Source organism: Panthera onca, chromosome A1 (assembly GCF_046562875.1).
Source record: "Panthera onca isolate mPanOnc1 chromosome A1, mPanOnc1 haplotype 2, whole genome shotgun sequence".
Lineage (NCBI taxonomy): Eukaryota > Metazoa > Chordata > Mammalia > Carnivora > Felidae > Panthera > Panthera onca.
In genome coordinates, this window is record NC_138339.1 from 172,272,814 (window position 1) to 172,280,014 (window position 7,201).

Genomic DNA, 7,201 nt, shown 5'->3' on the forward strand with positions numbered 1-7,201 from the left:
TATAGAGTTTTTATGATCTAAAGATGGAAAAGTATAGCCAATATATTGTCAGAAGCAAATATATTTTCTTTATAAAAGACAATGCCAAGGCCTTTCTGGACATTATTTTTACCAGAATCTGCCAAAGCAAGACAGAGAATGGGATGGGCACACAGAGTGATTCTCAGAAGCCAAACCGAAAAGAAAAAAATTTAAGACAGATAAACATTATGTCATGTTTCTGAAACTTCCTGATCATCCTTAAAGTAGACCATCTGTCCCTGATGACGAAACTCACTGGATGAGACCTTGAGGAATGTAACTCTTTGTAAAATTTCTGAAACACTGAATTTGTTCCCCAGTATTCCAACTCTGTAGCAAATCTGTTACCCAGATGTAAATTTAGAAGCATCAGGGCTCTTGGCTCCCTGAAGGAAGAATTTCAATTTAGAAAAGGCATTATAGACTAACAAGAGAAGAATGCTCAAAACCTAAATTACCCAAAACAAACCAGGATGCGACATAAGGGAAGCAACTAGAGAATTCAGCAATAGGCCAAGGTGAGTTCCAGCCACTCTTATCACTGGGGGGAAAATACTCTGGCATCAAACAAAAATGAAACTCAGCAACATGATCCAAATGTTGAGCATATAGTCCGGTTTTGATGAAAAATTCACCTTTTGCTGAGTATTTTCCTAAGTGTCACTTAGCACATGAACAATTTCAAAGTTGACATTCTCCGAAGGGGTGGGTGTGTGTGTGTGTGTGTGTGTGTGACTATCCATCACCAGCCCTCTACAACAGGGCAGATGGTACTGAGAAAAACAAAGTTGTCATAATAGAATCCATAAACAGAGTAACAGTGGGAGAGGTCATAAAGGTTCAACAAGAAAAAGCGTGGAGGAGGCACAGGTGAAATGGTGGAAGACATCAGGCAGTGGTGCTGACCTGGAAAACTTCTGCAGGGACAGTGCCAAGGAATATACTGCACGTAACCCTAAGAGGAGCGGGAGAATGGGTCCAGCCTCAAAGTAAGGAAGCAGATGAATGTAGCACGACTGAAAACAGGAGAGGTGAGGGGCCAGAGGAGGGGATTCGGGAGGGGCAGAAGGAGACCAACGGCTGACCAGCTAATGCGCTGGGCAGCCTCCCGCTCACACAGCTGCCCTGTAGAAGAGCATGTGCCCTCTGGCTCTGGGCGTCCTCAGAGCCTCAGACAAGGTTCCCTCTGTGTGCTTCTTAAGCTGGAATGCACCACACGAGAAGGTGATGGGCACTGAGGAGGGCACTTGTTGGGATGAGCACTGGGTGTTGTATGTAAGAGGTGAATCATGGGAATCTACTCCCGAAGCCACACTGTATGTTAGCTAACTTGACAATAAATTAGATTAAAAAAACGTAAAAAAAAAAAAAAAAAGAATAAGAAAGTTCTTTCCACTGAACGTACAATGGCTGTCAAAGTGCACTTGAGCACAGTGGTTTGAAAATCAAAAAGACTCACCAAAATGAATCTGACATATTCACAATATGCCTAATAGCCATTGTACATGTGACAATTAGGTCTTATAAATCACTACATTGCTTTGGCACCACTAAATGAAGGTGGTAATTTTCCATTCCATTAGATTTATCAATCACCACAGTATATAGTATAATGAACACCATATACCCATTACCAAGAATAAACAGTTATTAACGCTTTGCCACATTTACTCTAATATTTTTTGATATAGCATATAAAGTAAGTTTCATGACATTTTACTCCTGAAGACTCCAGTAGCACCTCTAAAAACTAAGGACATTGTTCTATGTAATCATCACCCACTTCTGCATCTACCAAAATTAACAATAGCACCTACCGATCATATAGTCCTTGTTCCATATTCAACCTTTCCCACATTGTCCCCCAAATGTGTTTTATGGCTCATTTATTCAAAGCAGGGTCCAATCAACGTTCACAAACTGCATTTGGTTGTTACATTTCTTTATTCTCTTTGAATCTTGCAGGCCTCCTCCACATTCCCTACCTCTGCACTGTTATTTCATGTTATTGAAGCAGGTAGCAGAAGAGGTTAGCAGGGGGCCTGGGGAATGGCCACCTTTTGGATTTGTCTAATTAACTTGCTCCTTGAGTCATTTCCCTTGGTTCCTAAACCCTCTGTTTCCTGTAAGCCGGAAGTTAGATCAAACCCTGTTCAAACAGTTTTGGTGAAAAGACTTCATCGATGATGCTGCATGCTCCAGAGCAACTTCCAGCAGGATCCACGTGTCCCACGGATCGTGAGGCGAAGGTGGATCGCTAGGTTAGGTGTGGTCATCGGAGCTTCATAGTTCTGGCAATCCCCCACTCCTTAACACCCACACCTGCTGAATGCACTGCCCCCCAGCAAGCTTTCACGTCCTTACCAGAAATAAGTCCACATGACTGGCAGCATAGCATTGAAAGCTGTAAGTATTCATAGACTTCCAGCACCTTGGACGCCAAGGCACAGTTTCATTTAAGAATAAACTAACTTCCTATCAGCTGCTCTTTGGTTTGACAGGAGGAAGGAGGGCAGTGAGCGGCAAAGGGAACACAAAGGAGTAGAAATTTCATGAGAAATGAAGAGATGAAGAGACCAAATGAAAACAGGAATTTGGGGAAACTTTTCTTTAAACGCAGAGAGCGATCTATTGTGGGACCTGACGGCTTAGACTCCAAAGTCAGGACACAGGGATTCACCAGCTCTCATTGTCTGACTCTACTCTTGGGTACGTAACTTAACATTGCTGGACCGTCCTTCCCCATCAGAACCTCTCAATAATAAGGGCACTTCCCTAGTAGGGTTTCTGGGCAACTCAGTGTGAGAACAATACTTAGCACATTGCCAGACACACAGTAAGAGTATGGTGGATGCAGGTTGCTACTATTGCTTAATCCTGCACTGAACTAAGGAGCCATTTTTTGTCCTGTATTTTTCCACTAACCATTCACAGGAAACTTCTTGAGAAAGCGGAGGATGAGGGAAAGCTCTCACAAGCAGGGGTTATATGGGGGTCAAGAACACTGGTCCCAAATTCCCCAAGGATAAGTCAGGGATGGATGGGGAGAGCAGCTAAAATGAAAACCATCTTTCTCCTCAATGCCACAGGGCCAAATTCTTCTCAGGCACAGAATTTCCTTGGTACTCCTCTTCACATGTGGCCCCGGTGTTGACAGGACTCAGTGGGCCCAGAGCTCTCTCTCTACCTCCAAGCTCCCTAGGGGACACGACCTGAACTCGGCAGGTCTGAGGGCAACATAGCTTAACAGGCAGCTGGGTACAAACTGACATCGATGGACCTAGTAATCAGCCTGGACAAGGGAAATGAAACAGAACCTCATGAAATGCCATGGAGAAACATCGGTACCTCTACCATGGGTGCTCAGAGGGTCAGGCCCATGATGGAATGCTTTCCCTTTCCTCTGAAACACTGCTTTCCCTTCTGCCACAACCGGCTCAGTGGGTGCCTCTCAGACAGGAAATCTCGTGTTCCTCTGGGGCATTCATAATGCGGTATTTCATTTCAATAATCAAGGCACTCTGCATTCTGTAAAAGGGAAAACCAATGAATTCTACCACTTGCAATTTTGCTCTGACAGGAATTAATGTGGAAGGTTTCTTATTTTATTGAGCCACCCACAAAAGGGAGCGGAGAAAGCCTCAAATTCCTCTAAAAGCTCTTATTCCAGCAAAATAACCCAGATAAACATTTATGCTTCAGCTTTGAGATAATTTTCCCAAGCTCCATTTTTAACTTTTAGCGCAGCATAATCTTATCAGGATGGTTGATGCCCTTCAATTGAAGCATCAGCTCCTAGAAGAAGGGGTTACTAGACACTCACCCCGCTACCGACCTCAGTGGCCATCCTGAGATGGGGACTCCCAGGAGCTTTAGAAGGTGACCCCAGTGAGAGACATTGCCCGATGCCCTCTGAGGAGGAACACCTATGTGGAAGGGGGCAAGCTGCCGGGGAGAGAGGGCAGGAGGCTGCCAGTGAGCAACTCTGCCTCCCGTCTCCACCCACAGCAGAATGGGAAGATGCCTATCTTTCATCTCAAGACTCGTCAAACCAGTGCCATCTGGTTACCTGTTCTTCAGAGCCAGCCTCCACTTCTACCGAATTAACAGGCCCTGCATGCAGCAGGAGAAGGTCAAAAACAGCCCTCAGCAGGAAGCCCTGGGCCACTCTCATCGTGGATGCTAATGGGTATACACTACACACTGAAAAGAATTTTTTTTTTAATGACACCATGATGAGGGAATTCTCATCAATTCTAAAAAAATATTTATGATCTATTTTGGTCTCTTCTAGGGCTTTGGGTCAGTCCACAGACTCCTGGAAGCCTTCAGAGCCTCTACAGTATATAAGAGCATGGTCATTTGACCTGTTGAAATCCCTCCATCATCTAAGCACGGTAATGAGCTTGTGGAAGGTGCTCAAATATTTCTTTCTGGATTGAACAGAAATGGCCATTCATGTGCTGTTAAGTATTACATAATAATTTTCATTAGCTGAATCTTACTATGTGCCAGGCGCATATACATATATATACTAGTTTCTTCACATATGCTTTTTACTGACTTCATTTAAACACGAGAAAATACCACAGAGGTTTCACACAGGTAGAAAGTGCTGGAGCTGCCATTTAAATGCAGGTCCATCTAGATCCATACCCCAAAGTCTAAACACTAGGAAAAGGAAAGACAGAGAAAGTGGGAAAATGCCAATCTTGCCCTCAAGAGACTGATAATCTCACCAGAAAACAAGACACACTCCCATGAAATAATTGTAACGTGGAACAGAATAAAATGCCTAAAGTAGGCACTATGTTCAGTTAGCAAGTGCTTCCAGAAGTCAAAGCTGGTGTTGATTAATGCACACAGGATGGTCGGGGAAGGCAATGAGGTTTAAGGCGGGGTTTAGAAGACCACCATATTTTTGATTGATGTCAGTATAAGGAGGGGGCTTTGAGTGAGAGGGGAGGAGGATGGCAGAACCACACTAGCAGACAAGGCACCTAGCATTGTTCAGGTGTAATCCATCCTGGGTGTTGAGTAGTGTGGGAAATCACGGGATGTAAGGGAAAGAAGTGGCGAATGAAGGAGTGACGATGCTCAGCGGATCTTAAAGGAAAAGATAAAGTATGCAGATTTAGGCAGGAGAGCTATAGCATGGTGAAAACAGGGTTCCAGGATGAACTATCAGGTGGTGGTGGGCAGGGCTCACTCCAGGCAGGGGAGGAGAGATGGAGAAAGCACCTTTCAGATTTCCAGTCATCAGAAGGATTGAGGACAAACAGAATATCTTCCTTAGCCATGCCAAGTGGACAGCTCCACGGAGAAGGTACGGACATTTGCCATGGGTAGGACCAGAGCGAGATATGGGTAAATATTTGCTTTGCCTCAGCTGGAGAAGATGGATTTTTAATAAAGAGACAGTGTGACTCATGTCACAGAGTGTACCAACAACTCAGGAAAAAGCCACTTCAGAAAATGCCAGGATGGCAGGCAGTCTCTCTTGATGTGCTCTCAGGAAGGGTTTGCACACACACACATACACACACACACATACTTCCTCCTCCCAATGGCACTGGCACCATTCTATCCTACGGTGTCACTATGGGCCTGATGGTGTCTCCTGGGGACATTTTGGGTCTGGTTTCCACAGTCATTCCAGACCCCTTGTAGATCCAGCTCCCGTGAAAGCTGTGCGATGTGGTGGTTGTGATTAGAGAATGCTGAGGGCCAACCAGACCGTGCTCTATGACACCCTCAAAACAAAACCCACCATGGTATCCACAGAGAGCAGAATTCTAAGAGGGCCCTATGATCTCCATCCCTCGGTGTCATGTCTCGTGTAATACCCTCCCCTCAGGTGTGAGCAGGACCTGGACTTGCTTCGAACCAATGGAATATGGCAAAGTGATAGGCTGTAGAGACTTCCCTGCTGGCTTCGAAGTAAGATGCTATGCTGTGAGAGGGCCAGATGGCAGCAACCATGAGTGGTCTCTAGTTCCTAAGAGCGGTCCCCAGCTGACAATCAGCAAGCAAATGGGCACCTCACTCTCACAACAATAAGGAGATGAGTTCTGCCAGCAACCCAAGTGAGCTTACAAGTGAATTCTTCCCTGCTTGAGCCTCCAGATAAGGACGAGCCTGGCCATCATATTGATTGTAGCCTCGTGAGAACTTGAGCGAAGGACCCTGCTGCACTGTGTGGGGAGTTCTGACCTGTAGAAATTGTGAAATAACAGAAATGCATTGTTTTAAGCCATTATGTTCATGGTAATTTGTTATGCAGTGAAAGAAAGCTAGTATAGCCTTCATTTTCCTGTCTTCCCATAGGAAGCCCAAGAAAGCTCCGGTAATACAGGGAGTCTGAGACTCTTTCAAAACAAGCTGGAAGAAAGGAGCACGACCTGGAGTTAAAGCTGAGGGCATGGAGTCCACAGCAGTCAAAGACTGCTGGCTACATAACCTTGGTCAAGGTGGGAGTCCAGTTCTACCTCTCTCTAGATGAGAGAGTTCTTCCAACTCCGATAGATTCTGATTTAAATAACTGATGAATGAACACATTTAATGTCAGTTGAACACCTACTGATGTGGCATGCTAAACATTACTGCATTCTGTCTCATTTAAACTTCAGAAAACATCGTGCCCACGTGATTATTACAGTCACTTGCAGAGATAAGTAAACTGAGGTTCAGAGAAGTTTAATAATTTGCACAAGACCACATGGCTTGAAAGCGGTAGAGCCTGGAATCAGTCTTAGGACCTTTTTGCTGCATAATGCTGGACTGGCGCCCAGGAGAAAGTCTACTCAACTATTTAACTAGAAGCAATCAGGGAAACAGAGGAGCAGAGAAACCTCAGGAAGGGACCTGGAGTTGTAATAATCAAGTGGAGAGCCATGTAAGTGGTAATTCAATCTGACAGCTAAGACTGAATAGATTCCAAGTGATGGCTTTGAAAAAGTTAAATCACCAGGAAAGTTCATCAGAGTTCATTTTAGAGTGGAGAGAAGGGAGAAATTAGGATTTCAGGAGAATATTTCCCACCACACACTAAACACTGATGGTTCTAAATGGCTTTCTGTGGCTCAGACACGTCTCCTCAACTTTGGATCTATCTCTGCAGCCCTCCTGGTGGTCCCAACTTCAACTCAACATGTCCCCAAACCAAAGTCACCTTCACTGG

General features: G+C 44.8%; 1 long non-coding RNA gene across 1 annotated transcript; it reads left to right on the forward strand.

Moving 5' to 3' along the window:
• The first annotated feature begins 891 nt into the window (after window positions 1-891).
• Window positions 892-6,569, forward strand: LOC132680261 (uncharacterized). The gene is made up of 3 exons (XR_009610594.2): window positions 892-1,052; window positions 4,316-4,418; window positions 6,349-6,569. It is a non-coding gene; the product is annotated as an uncharacterized LOC132680261 (long non-coding RNA).
• Window positions 6,570-7,201: the final 632 nt, after the last annotated feature.